This window comes from Stegodyphus dumicola, chromosome 6 (genome assembly GCF_044657685.1).
Source record: "Stegodyphus dumicola isolate Sdum_Otavi_A_Nest chromosome 6, ASM4465768v1".
NCBI classification, from domain to species: Eukaryota; Metazoa; Arthropoda; class Arachnida; order Araneae; family Eresidae; genus Stegodyphus; species Stegodyphus dumicola.
The window spans coordinates 87421420-87436761 of NC_140773.1; the positions used below are offsets into that span (position 1 = coordinate 87421420).

At 30.9% G+C, this 15342-nt stretch overlaps 1 protein-coding gene across 1 annotated transcript in view; it reads left to right on the forward strand.

The window, feature by feature from the left end:
- Nucleotides 1-1614: 1614 nt before the first annotated feature.
- LOC118190329 (uncharacterized) overlaps nt 1615-15342 on the forward strand; it is a 315144-nt gene continuing 301416 nt past the window's right edge. Inside the window, exon 1 of the mRNA XM_085818638.1 lies at nt 1615-1768. The gene's annotated coding sequence lies outside the window, so the exon portion shown is untranslated. The remainder of the gene's footprint in view (nt 1769-15342) is intronic.

The window sequence follows — 15342 nt, forward strand, 5'->3', positions numbered from 1 at the left end:
CTCATATGTAATTTATTAATGAGAATTTGCTTTGTAGAAATGAGTATTTTCACCTTGTTCTATTATTTTAACAAAATGTGAAAACTAAAATTTGTAAACTAAGTTTCAAATAAGTATTTATTTTATCAGATATAAACACCTTTTTTAATTATCTAAAAGCGCAAAAATTAATTACGGATTCTAAACAATTGATTACAAAAATTAATTGAACTCTTACACCATTAATTAATGAGCAAAAAATATATATATTTTTAGTTTTATTACATTTATGAAAAATAGCGCTATATTTTGCTGTCAATGCATTTAGGAAACATTCAGAAATTTTTACATTTTAATTGTGCATTAAAAATTAATGTTATTATCATCCTTTATTGCAATGAAATAAATTATTATGTTCTTATTTTTGGAAAGACTATTAAATAGCTTTTCAATTTCTTAATCTTACGAACAACTAACACCTTTTTTTCCCCAAAACTTTTTGGTTACGGTTCACAAAACTTTGAAATTTTCGCAATAGTTAGTATTATTCTATTACTATTTAAGTTAAAAATAAATTTGAATATTCTTTTGTCTTATAATGTTAAATTCTTAGCTAATTTACACAATTTTTCCATTAATTCTTCAGTGAATTAGTCGTGCTAAACTGTAAGGTTAACACTACTAAAACACATTATAAAAAAACTATTAATTTTAACAATTTAATAAAATCACAGAAAGTGTATGTATATCCATAGATAAAATGTAATATTCCATTTTTAGTGTAATAAAAATTATTCAAACAGCTTATAAAATATTTTTACGATTTCATTGGTTTGAAACTAAATTTCATTAACTTAAACATTAACTCAAAGCGTTTAATTAAATCATAATTTCTGTGAGTTTCATGTATGCAGTTTCATTTAAATGGTGAAACATCTTGTAAATCTTTCTCATTAAAAAAAATATTATCACAAATTAATTATGTTACCTTACAGATAATATATAATATTATATCGAATATTAAAAAAATTAATTTAGATGCAAACGAAATTTTAAAACGAGTATTACCAATGATATTTGATACTTGTAAAGCATTAGGTCTAATAATTGATATTTATTTTATTTACACATGATAATTATACTTATAACAATAATAACTGATAATTAGACTTATGCTAATTATAATATCTAATAATTATTTTATATCAGTAATAATAATTAACAATCTTTTTATGTTTGAAGTAATAATTGATAATTATTTTTATATTAATTTTTTATATTTAATAATTTTTGTCAATACTTTTATTTTAAATACATTGAAGAAAAGCAATAATTTTTTTACAGCTAAGTTCTATCCAAAAGTTAAAAAGTTTTTCATCCATAGTATTTTTCTGAGAAAGTTTTCTCGAACGCATTTGGTAAATGTTTGGCTCGAAAGGTGCATTGCCTGGGCCAGTCCAGTCTGCGAGAAACCGTGGGAGGGGTCGCGAAAGGGGGGCAGAGATCGCCAAGAATCTGGTATGCCCCCAGCGAAAACCGCTATTTCTGCCTACTCTCGTCGCTTTAATCGAGACCTTCGAGCATACTCGCATACATACGCACACTCGCAGTGTTTTGCGAGAGGAATGATCATAAGCTCCGAAGTTCTATCTCACGATTAAAAAACAACGCTTCCGTGATTCGTTTGCTTCCTGCTGCAGTTCGAAAGTGAATGAAAGAATACTTAAAGTGATAAAACTCGTATTGCTTCTACATCTTCACGCACCTTCACTGTTCCAGATTTTTTAGGGTGAGTTTGTTTACAAATTTTTTGTTTCATTGCCTTCTTCCATGTTGTTCCGATTAAGTAATGAGATAAACTATTATTCTAAAATGTGATAATAACGTGAAAATTTGTTCTTAGGTTATTTGTTTACTTTTTTAATGCATGGAGTATAAAAATATTTTATAACAATCGTTTTCTCAAATATGATAAAAATATCTTAAGGACGTAGATGGGGCTCGAGTCATGTTATCCTTACTGCATCCTTTTAGATATTCTCCTGCAATATGCAAAGTATATACTATATCGTTTTTCTTTTTTATTATACAATTACTGTAAGATGTTCTGTCAAATATTTGATTACGTAATTGTTTATCGTGTAATTTGTGTAATTTGTTTATCGTCATTTTCATACAGAACAATTGGTAAAAAAAATCGCATTGAAAATGTCACACAAGTTGTCTTTTGACTGATATCAAAAAGAGTTTTATAAGTTTTCGTGCATTACATTTAATAGTTTGTTATGAAGCGCTTTTACAATTTGGTTTATTTCTTAAACTGTAAATTCTTTACAAATATGTATTTGTAAATAAATCCTGGATAACTGTGTCGTGTAAGTTTTATTGTATTTGAGGTGAGTAATACTATTTTAGTTTTAAAATTTTACATATGCCGTAAATTTGCTAAAGATAATATATCTTAACAACGATTTTGGCTGTTTTTAATACATAAATAACGTTGTATTGTCTCTAGTCCAACATTCAGTTGCATTTTTTCTCTACCTCATAAAGGTTAGGTTAGGTTATTTAATTACGGCAAAGCCTCGAGGGCTATCTGCCTAAGAGGAGAGAAGCCTTCGCGGAGGACTTTCTAAGGGAAACTGGCTCGTATACACTTTACACATGAGGAAAACCACGAAAACACTCATGCAGCCAGCCCGTTCGCGGGATTCGAACCTCGGACCGAAATACCAGTGTTCAGCGACTTTACCGCTCGGCCGCTGGTGGGCCTACCTCATAAAGAATAATGATAGATACGTATAGATTTGCATCTCTAAAATATTTTCATTCGTATTTCCTTTAAGAAAAAAATGTATGATTAAATAAATAAATAAATAAAAATAAATTTTCCTCAAAATAAATAAATTCGAATCATTTGCTGAAAATAAGTTAATAAACAACTGCAGTTTGACTTGTATAACTTAATAAATTTAAGATATTTATTTTAGTGAATTTCGGTTATCTGAATTAACGAATTCGACTTATGTTGGCTAATTACCTACCATTTTTCACACTATTCGTAAGCATGAATGTATAACATTAACATAACCTTGTATATCTTCTTTTATTTTCGCAATTATTGATCACTTTTGCACTTTAACTAATAAAATGTACATTCCATCCTTCACGTTGTATTGAATACCAGAAAAGTATTTTTGGTAAAAGATGACCAAAATAAGGGTATATTGGGCAGGGTAATTGTTTCTGTGACGATAATAATGAAGATAAAATTTGCACTCGGTTACTTTACATTAACAGTTAACTGTAATGATATAAAACGTTAGATTCCCAGCATTACGTTTTAACGAATGATTTCTTTACTCGCCTAAGAAATATCTTGTTTATTTTGATACTTTCCTCATTTTAAGTGAAAACAATGAGCGTATTTTGCCTTTAATTGAAATAGTTAAATATTTTTCATATATATATATATATATATTATTTGGGAAATAAATTGTTAAGAATATTGTTTAGGAAATAAATGATATATATATATATTATTAAGGATTAAATTAAGGATTTAATGTACAATTTCATTTATTTATTTATAGAAATAATAATAATAATAATAAAGTAAATTGTATTATTTTTTAATTTACAAAACATTTAATTTTATTTATGGGTCCATCCATAAAATTAACGCATATACAGAGGTTTTCATCATACCAGTTATAGATTGTTACAATAATTGAAGGAATTACAATGTATATGCTCCCAGTATATATCGTGTATAAGTATATTCTCCCACTATATATCGTACATAAGTATATGCTCCCAGTATATATCCTATATAAGTATATGCTCTCTGCTCTCATTATATATCGTATATAGGTATATGCTCCCAGTATATATCGTGTATAAGTATATTCTCCCACTATATATCGTACATAAGTATATGCTCCCAGTATATATCCTATATAAGTATATGCTCTCTGCTCTCATTATATATCGTATATAGGTATATGCTCCCAGTATATATCATTTATACATAGATATATGATCCCTGTATATATTGTATATAGGGTATATGTTCCCAGTATATATCGTGAAATAATCCCTTTCCCGAGTAACGGAAAGCAGTTACTCCTTTCACAGTCCAGTATATACGTTAAACAGGAATTGTGAATGTTTTCGAAATATAAGAATCAAATTTGCTGAAATGCAAAGAAATGGAAAAAAAGCATACAAATACCATGATCTGAATTGAGAGAAAAATTAATGAGAGCAAGGTTTCATGGCTTATCACAAATTAATAAAACTCAAAATATCAGTATCAAGTTAAACATTTTCTACAAAATTAAAGCGCAAAATTTATTTTTAGTTTAATACATAAAACGTGCTTAAACTAAAATACTAAACACATATTTTTTTTGGCAAAATTAAAGTGTGAAATTGGTTTTTAGACGCGTAAATACTAAACCTCTTTTTGTATATAAAAAAAAAAATTATTTTTTACTTGTATAGGTTCTAAAACACAGCAAATAAAAATTCAAAAAATAATTGTCGGACATCATATATATATATTATTAAGGACATCATGCAACTTAATTTATTTGCCAGAAGTATCCAAATCCATCGATTATTTAGCCGTTACGACATCGATGTCTATAATGCTCCACAAAGGCCAAACGATTTTACTCCTGCAAGATAGGAGAGAAGGCACACAAATAGTAGAACTTTGCGCAGATTTTAAATCCGCACACTGGGGCTGGAATAATAGTTTCTACTAACCAGAAGACTGGTTAATTTTATAGCTGCATAACACAATTTCCGCAAACCACAAAAACCAGCTAAGAGCCTTGTGGTTATTGGAGGTTATGCAGCTATAAAAATATACTTTTTCTATTAATACTTAGAAGATAGCTATTTGTCAAACATCTTTGGCCAATCTACAAGTCATACATCCAAGTTATTTAGATAACTTCTTAAAATATGTGTTATGTTGTATGTACGTTATTTTAACCAATAAGCAAATTAAAAATTCATGCTTAATTTTATTTGCCTAACAAAGAACAAGAGACCCTGATAATTGAAATTCCATATGTTTAAAATCGATTAACTAGAATTATACTGCATAGTATAAAAATTAAAATAAAAATATGTTTCAAAGAACAAATTCTATAAAATATTTTAAGATTGTTGAAAAACAAGTTAAACGTACGAACTACTCCTAAAACCATACAGAGGATTTAGGTACGTGGGCAGGTCAGAATGCTAAGTATCGCCTTGGGGATCCTTTTTTTTTCATACCTGTATACGCCGTTCTCATACGTAAGAGATACAGTTATGCTGTCTTTTAAATTGTGATAGAACCCTTCGGAAATAGCTCCAAATTCCTGTCCTAAACCCTGTCGAGAACAGGAACGACGAACTCTTTGTCTGCGGGGTTTTTTTTAAGCTACACTGATCAACAATGCAAGAACATCACATTAGTGTGTTAATTTCTATGGTAGATACGGAGTAGGAAAACAGAGTATGAAAGTTGAATATAGCAATGCATACAATTTTAATTTAGAGAGACAGAAAATGTCCTTTTTTACATATTATGTAAGGATCTTAAGTTTTACTAACGTTTATTTTATTTTAAAACTTTACTATCACTCCTTATTTTCCACTGCCGGCCAGAATTAAATGCGTGAACTTGTTTATGCAAATTGTAATTGCTAACGCCAGTTGTGGCTTTTTGCCAAGAGAGAGATAGAGGGAGGAAGTGAGCCGCCTTGCCACTGCATTACACGCGAATTTTCAATCAGCTGCTGCTTGCCTTTAAGGCCAGAGGTTTAGTCCTCTTGATATTTAAAACGTATTGTAGTTTCGGCAGTTTGCGTACTACATACGTAATTTTTTAAAAGGACAGTCTTAGTGTTAGGCATTTGTGAACTAATTCAAAGTTAGCTCCTTATTTAAAATTTTTGTTAGTAGTTTTATATTTTTACTTTCAGACCACAAGTGGTTGGTTTCTGTATCCTGAAGTGCGGAAGCACCTGTAATCTTATAGAGAATAAAGGGTAAAGTCAACCCTTCCTGCTGGTGTTGTCTATTCCACACATATTTGAGCATAGCTTGAGTAAGCTCCTTGTTCCTATTCAGGACGCATCATGTTATCATGTTTCCAAAGCAAATCAAGAGAAACACAAGTCCTTACAATTTTATTCTTCTTTTACAACAGCAAAAAGATTTAAGTCAAGGTGAATTTTCTGATTTCTAAGGAAGTACTTTGTGTTAGTTACCTGTCGGAGTGTAGTTAATTTTTAATACTTGCAGGTTTTCAATAGTTGATTTAAGCAAAAAATTCTAAACCAAACAGTCATTGTGTCAGACCTATGAAAAGAAATTATTTTTCATTATTCATGTGTAAGAACCTTCGTTTAGAATTGGAAACTTTTGGCATAATGCGTGGAATGAATGTGAGTTTAGTACCTGGCATAACATCTAACTAGCGCTGAGACAAGGGAATTTCTTAATGGCGCGTAGTCACATCATAAGCATAACCTTTAAGTTCGTTAGCGTATATCCTGATAGCAGATTGCTTGAGGTTAAGAACAACCTTCTTTGAGAAACATATATAAAGCACATGGATGCAATTTTGAACTATTGTAATAAGTAGAGAATATCAATAATGTTGAGACGCTGTGCACGTAAATCACTCAAATGCTCATCTTCCATTTTTAAACATTCACAATGCTATACATTAGGGGTCTTCAACCCGTGGCCTGCTGAAGGCATTTTAGTGGCTCCACATTTGAATTTGAGGAAACATTGAAGAATTTTAAGAAATTTTGATTTCAAGAAAAATTGCCTTGCCAGCTTTTTGTCGTAAAAAAAAACACCTCTTATTCTTGATATTTAAAGCATTTTATTGACATACCTAATATTACTTGAGATAAAAGTTTCTGAAAATGATCTCAATGATTTGAACTACCGCTGACTGGGAATCCACTTGTTCATAATCTTTATTACTTTATGAAAGCTTTTGAGACAAAATTAATCCTGTCTGTAAGTCAGTTGCTAAATAAAGAATTCTACTGGCTTTCCAAAATTGATGGAGTGTGTGAAAAACTCTACAACATGGAATTCAAATAATTATGTACGATGCATTTCAAATTTGAAAGAGGAATTCAAAAGCAGATTTTTCAATTTTCGTGAAACTGAAATTTTTATCAGAATGTTATCCTCGCTATTTTCAGTAGACGTTGGAAGTGTTCCACCTGAACTTCAATTAGAATTTATAGATTTACAGTGTGACTCTGCAGTAAAATGCAAGTTTCTTGAAAATTCTACATTAATTGATTTTTATTCGAAGTACGAGACTGAAGACGACTATCCAGGAATTCGTAAACATGCACCCTTCATGTCTTCTATCTTTGGCAGTGCCTACGTATGTGAACAGCCTTTTACGGATTGCAACAACAAGATTAAACCGGATACTGAAGCTTTAATCAAGAATAAGAAATGTCAAATTTCGCATTAAAACTAAAGTAACTACCATCTCCCACCAATAACGTAAGTTTTTTTTTTTTTTTTTTTTTTTTACCGTAAATGTATTTTGTAACATCGTTCTGTGCAATCCATACTTTTTCCCCATAGTTAAGAAATGTTGCAAAACATTTAAATTCGATTTCCATTTGACTTTTTGGAACCAATGTATATATATATATATATACACTATCTCTTAGAATCTCTCACTCGCTTAGAATCAATTGTAGTCTTGCAAAACAAACCTCCCTTTCTTATATAAATTTCCTGACTACACTATTTTTTGACAGACATGTGGCCCGCGGATCTTTGTGAATTTATTGATGTGACTCTCGGGCGTGAAAGGTTGAAGACCCCTACATACATCCACAGTGATAATCAACCGAAATGGCTGTAATCTGCACCCTCTGATCGAACTCCTAGTTTCATGAAGGTGCTGATATAATTCCAACGGGCATGGAAGCTTGGAATACTGAGCAACGAACAGTATTTGGGATCATTATGTCTACGCGGAGTAAGGACATCTAAGCGAAACTGCGAAATAACTGTCGCATTAATGTTTAATTGGGAAGCGGAGTGCGGAGCTCCGGGCACCGTTCCCATGTGGTGCTGTAAGTTAACTTGAGAACAAACTTCCTTATCAAGGACTAAATCAAGGAAATATTGTTCAAATATTGTTATTCCTTATCAAGGAAATATTGTTCATTGACATATATTACACTTCCATCCATGCCGCCTTTATAGGATGATTCTATGAAGAAAATATGTGGAAAAAGCAGGAAAGGCGAGGCAGCGTTTTCCTTTGCAGGACAACGATTAGTAGATGTTACGAGAGGCGTGAAAGTAAACAGAAAACAATACAGATTTTTTGCGGGCTGTATAAATGTTTCTAGCATTGGACTGCTCTATAATTTTATTACTATTACTAGATTTTAATTTAATGACACATATAATGCACGAGTAGAAAATTAAGATAAAAATTCTTTAAATATCATAAAATGGTGCAATGAGTTGGTTAATAAAGCAAAAGATTTCATAGCATATGAGGAAATTATTTCAGCGTTAAAATTAAAAGGATCTTCTAAAATTGCTAATGTTTAGACTAGTAGTTTTGTATGAACTGGTACATATGTATCAAATTCAAAGGACTTTTATTTATTTATTTATTTATTTATGATTTCCATGTAGTTCTTACGTAATTTCTTCATTGCCCTAGCATACGAGCGTAAATACTTATTTTACTGTTTGCAAAATGTTTTGTAAAATGTTCTGGAGCTTAAAATTACATTTTATATTAAAAAGTACTGAGTAGGAAAAAAATTACTGCAACAAAAGTAAATGAGCCTGAGAAAGGCAGACAAGAAAATAACCATAAACATGTTTCATTTACACCATACGTTAAATAAAATTGAAAGCTATATTAATAACTAGAGGCACGGGATAACGTTTTCATTTGTTCGAATTTTTTTCCAGCGGCAGCAGTTTTTAATCGCAAAGGGTTAAAGAAGAAACAGAAAATTTCCATTAACTTTAAATTCATTTGTTAAACAGTATGAATTTTATTTCTATAATTTTTAATTTCACTTTTTATTTTTAATTACATATTATTTTTTAAATTAAAAATTCATTTATGAAAGTTGTGACTCGTTGAAATTTTGCCCTGCCAAATTTGTTATAAATGGCATAAGACCCGAGAAAAAGGTGAGGCAAATGAGACACTTACTTGCCTCAGGTTAGCGGCTAAGACAGGGGCCAAATCAGCTGCGAAATGTTGGGAATGCCTTTCAAAAACAAATTCTGGTTATTAAAGTTCAATTTTGAAACCGATCGAGAAGTTGCATTTGGAAGTAGCACATTTAAAAACAACAAAAAGTACACTTTATTCTTCCACACTTGCACACAAAAATTTCACACTCAGTAAAGGGATTAACCTAGTATCGAATCCCGACGAAAGGGTTGGCTACATAAATGATAACATAGTTTTTCCTATATGTATCGCAAATACAAGCCAGTTTCTGCCAGAAAGTCGTTCACGAAGGTATCCTTTTACTTAGAGAAATATTCCATGCATATTTTTCATTTCATAATTGAACAAGCAAACAGGAAAAAATATGTTTGTTTAAGATTAAGTAAGTGAAAGAATTTCTTAGGGAAAATGTTCTGGTGAAACGTGAAAATTCAGCTCCAAAGGTAAATATATCGACAAAATATGAAAAGGAGTGAAAACAAAATGTTAATAAATCAGATTATCAATAATCAATTGACAAAGGAATTAATTTTGTTAGAAAATATTTTTTCACAGTAGAAGTAACAGATATTTTAATTTCCCAACTAAAAATATCAAAAAATAAAAGAGATAACTTCCGATTTCCAGTTTCCAACTGTTAAAAAGTGAATGTTGTTGGATTTAAATAATTTGAAAATTAATGGCTTAGCATTTAAACATTCAAATGATGAAAATGTTTCAGGTATTTTATATGAAACTAGCTTTGAAATCCATACTATAACAATAATTTTGGCAGCTAAATCAAAATCAGGTTCTCTAAAAATAATTCAGGAATACAGTCTAACTCAGTCATATCTGAATTTGGAAAATGCCTTAAGAATACTTTTAATGTTGCCAATTATTAATGTTAAGGTATGTAAAACTTCAGAAAACTTAATTTTTTTTAAAAAAGGGCACTTTTCTTTTGGCTCTCTTGGTTTGAAGTAGATTTTTGAAAATAATAATTGTCGATTTTATATCATTAAAAGCAAGAAAAATTAAATCACAAAAAGTTATTAACAAAATATTTTTTATATTAATTGCAGTATCATTTGTATTATTTAAATATTATTTGGTATATTTAAAAAAAAATTATTTTTATTTAAACATTCTAAATCATTACATATATTAATTTTCTGAATACGCAAAAAATAAAATAAAGTTTAACTCTTATTATAAAAATATAATAATTATTATGGTGCGATTTTGTATGGTTGCGTTTATTGCGCTAACTTGTACAGATACAGTTAATTTGATTGTGTTACAGGCGCTCGCATTTACTTTTTGGCTTAGACGAAAAACTATCTAGATACGGCTTGATCGATACCAACAATTATCTTTTTTCTGCCAGTAATTTTTTGTTTTCATTTCGCCACCTGAAAAAGCTAGCTTACAATTTAATAATAATTAATTCATTAAACTAATATGTCAAATCTCACTATTCAAAATATATATTCCGTTCACGAAAATGCACCTTTGTCTTTGCCTACTGCAGGTGCTAGAACATATCATCGTTAATCGTCGTACACTCGTTTCGTAGAACTCAATTAAACTGCAGTGTGGAAAAATAATACTATCGAAATTAAACCAGTTGAGTAAACATTTTGAGTTATAACTCTTTGCTAGTAACTTAAAGTGTGTAACTTAAAATGCCTCTGTTGTCTGCAGTGGCTAGAATACCCCTTACATCTTTAGTTACAAACAATCAACACTTGTTCTAACGTGCTAGAACTTCAATCAAAGAGGCGTTTCCATTAAGGCTTGGTGTTCAAGTGGTAAACAATATTCTTTACGACTCCAGCCATGATGAAACTTTGAGCTAGATCAAGCTAACAGTGGAAACCTAGGCATGGAAAATTTCAAGAAATACAAAATCTCACATATGGTTATTCTTTTTTAGAAATTAGTAGCTTCTGACTCCAACTAGATGTTCTTAAATACTGAGGAAATTAACGTACTTCTGGATTGGCTGGATTGGAAGTGAGGAACAAAGCTAACAGAACTAATGAAATATCATCTTTTTTAATTTAAAAATTTTACAAAATATTGTTGCAGCCCTATGGATTCGTAATAATTTGAATTCACACTGGTCCGATGATAGGTCGATAAAGTTTATTTTATCAAAAGAAACTCTTCAGATTTCTGGAACTTTTGACAGAAATATTCGTACAGATGTTCACAGTAGTACAGAGTACAATCAGTAGTTACACTTCAAACTACTAAGAACGTTAAACACAACGCAATGAAAAGCGCATTTAGAAAGCGAAGCTATCAATACTCCGAAGTCGCTGTGAACAAAGAACTTACTACAGAAGGCAGATGCTCTCTCAGGCCTTATACAGTTCGGCTGCTTAGAAATTTCTAGTACTTTCTGCTTCTAGAAACTACTGGAAGGCATATGAGGGTCAGATACGATTACAGCTCATATAGTGACCCATTACATTTATTCAATTACAATACCTAGATACAGGCACACAACTCAAATATCGCCAAATGGTCTTCTAATTTATTGATTTCGGGAGATTTTTCTTTAAATTAACAACAAAATTAGTCTCCAGAACAGTTGCCAGCTTGGCGATATTTAGCGAGATAGCCATTTACTCCTTGTTAAATAGACTTGCACCTGTATTCTTATTTTTCTGGCAGAGCATCCTCCCTCCGGACCCTCCGAATAAGTACAAAATCCGCATATGTTCAAAATTCGTATTATATTGTTTCAATGCACTAACACTATTATTTATTTTTAAATCTGACAGTTTTGTTTAAGTTTTGAACTATCAAGCACATAACAAAATAAACAAGTATAATTTAGCAAATTAAACTTCGAAAATTTCATATTATTGCTCTCAGGGATTCCGAAATACAAACGACAAGTTTCAAACAATAGTTTACAATATTTGAGTCATTATATTATTATTACATTGTTTTTATTTGATTTGAAAGAAATTCTAAACAAGAAACAAACGCTAAAATATCTCATCTGAATTTAGAAAACATTTTTTATTATTTTTAAAAATCATTCAGCAGTAATTCGTAATAATAAGAGGTAAAAATATTAGCTATTCCCTTGCTGCGAAATAATGATATCAGAAGTTATTATGAGAAATTGCATAGTACCTCTGTTTAGTAAACAAGCTTGCTAAATTCAAGCTACAAAACTATGATTTTGAATAAAAGAAAACACCCTAAAATTTAAAGATATTGCAAGAAAAACTTATTCCTCGATAATCGTCATAAAATGCGTAATACACATAGGTTACATTTCACAAACCTGTTAAAATACGCAAAGATTTAATGAACAATGTCATAACACAGGTTTTGAATAAGAATATGAGTAAAAGCAGACAAAGTGCGTAGGCTCTTGACTTTTACCTCAGGTTAACGGGTATAACCCAACGCCCACATTTTTTCTGAATGACAAAAGGAGGACTTGGTTGCTGACACTTCTTAGCACACTAAATGTGTGAGCACCTGTGCTTTCCATAACAAGTTGATATCAACGTGCTATATGGCTTACTACAACTCAATTGTAAATTTGGAATTAGTTTTTATGCCTGAAGGGGGAGATACATATTGACAGCACAAACGCCATTGTAACTGTGATTAGAGGATTTGGTTTAGAGCTCCTAGAAAAAAAGCAAAGAAAGCAAACATTGAAAGTGGAAAAAGTAAGCATTTAGTATTCTGGTGCTCTAGTCTACGTGATATTGCCTCTGAGAGAGGAAGGAAATGTTATGCATTCTAAAGTGGTACAGCTTAAAGAAAACAAGAAAGTTAGTGGGACCAGGGTAAGCAAAGCGGGTGTATGTTGTCACAGAACCCTTTTTCATATTATAAACGTATTACACTAAATCTAACAGTAAACTAAAGTAACAGAGCTATCTAACAGTAAACTAAAGTAACAGAGCTATCTAACAGTAAACTAAAGTAACAGAGCTATCTAACAGTAAACTAAAGTAACAGAGCTATCTAACAGTAAACTAAAGTAACAGAGCTATCTAACAGTAAACTAAAGTAACAGAGCTATCAAAATTAACAGAGCTATCTAACAGTAAACTAAAGTAAGTCTTTTATTCTAGATTAGGCTTTAAAAGAAAACAAAATCTGCCATGAAACACCATAATTTCTATTTCTGTGGTCTAGTTTTGATGATACCCTTTTGTTGACATACTTCTCGTCAGTACCTCAGTCTTTGTGAAAAGGACGAAGCGAAGGGAACGTCTGACGGAGAATCAGAAGAATAACTTTTGGCTCAGATTCAGTTACCTTGTTAGTAAGGGGACTGACTCTACCTGTCTTATCACTAAAGGGTCCTAGGACACGTGACTGAATCATCTACGTTTTCGGTATTGATGAAGATTACTGCAGTCTCTGATAGCTATTTACAGAGTTGACAACTGACATTGTTCTGTCCTTTTTAACTCTCCGCAGTAAACGAGTGGTTAAAACAGCTGAACGCTGGTCGTTTGACCTAGGTTCGATCCCTGGTAACCGGCTGGTTGTATGGTTGATTTTGCGGTTTTCCCCATGTGCAGTGTGAATATGAGAGAGTTCTCCTTAGAATGTCTTACACAAGACATCACTTTTCTTATATTAGTCGTTTATATTAGTCGTTTTCTTAGACAGGAAACCCTCAACTGCTTTGCCACATTCAAATAACCTTCATCACCCTAAAGTATTTTTCAGAAACATCCGTCTTGTCTACGCTTTGTAACGCAGTAACACATAATTTACCGAATTTTTGCGACATCATCCATTTGTTTGAATCAACGTTGCAGTAACTGTAAAACATGAACAGAGTGCTTCTGATTTTGATGCTTCTAAATGTTTCAAAATTTTTCTAAAGTTAATTTTTATTAAGGTTTTTAACTTTTGAGGTAGTCAAAATGCTTTGAAACTGAAATGAAAATGCAATGCCTCTAGCGTCCTGTAGAAATAAAGGTTGTTATAAAGAATGGTCGTTAAAGCGAAAATGAACTTGATGGATTTCCAACGATGTGGGATTTTTTTTTTGTACTGGTCGCTATAACGAATAGTGATTAGAAGCGTCGACTATATTACCTTTCATTCTTTGTGAATTTCTTCTTATTCTACATTCACTTAAGACTCGTGACATCATACGAACATACGACGTTAATTAGTTTTCACTTACATTAATTGTAACTTAGATTCATACAGAAGAGTGTTTAAGTACCCAAGGAGAGAAAATGAAATCTGTCATTCGTGACAGAATTTAACAGTTGAATGTTTTATTTTTTCTCTTTATTTTTAAGCTTAATCTGCTGACCACTATAACTTAAAACACAGTTTTGAATAGTAGACTAAATGGTGCTTTTTATATTGCTTCTTCAGTTCAAAAATGCACATTTCGAGACGTGTAACTTACTTAATATTTCTTATAACTACAGAAGAGCGTTATTTATTTCACGTGCATTTTAAAGTCATATATAACCAGCCTACAGACAAAGATATTACGGAGACAATGAAAGAGAATTTCCTTTTCATCTTAGCACAAAATGATAATGCATGCAGAATTTTATCATATACATAAAACCCTGCAATCTTAGCACGTATATTTTTTACTTTCCAGTTTAGGAAGAAACACTGTTAGATGATAATACATTCAATTCTGAATTTTCTTAAATACATCTACTATGATTTTTCAAATACATTGCATCAACATTCTTGTATTTTCAAAACTATTTTATTTTGATTGTTGGTTACTACTATAAATTTATAAATTGCAAATTCCGCAGTCTATAATTTATATAAAAAGTATTTAATAAAACTGTTTAGGGGATTAAATAACATATTCGTTTATTTAAATTAATTTTTGAGACCTTTTATTTCTTTTCTTCTGCTTTCTTTTGTGTTATTCTAAGAGGTATTTCGTGGTAGTTCTGAGAATGGAAATTTGTGATGGTATTGTTTGAATATTTAAATAAAGACTCTGAATGCTATTGCATGGTCGTGCACAGATAATATGCATTTAATAATTTCACTTCTTATTCGCCTTTTGGGTATTATAATGTTACGTTTTGGATGCCAAGAAACTATTTTGGGCAATTTTCTGATGCAAT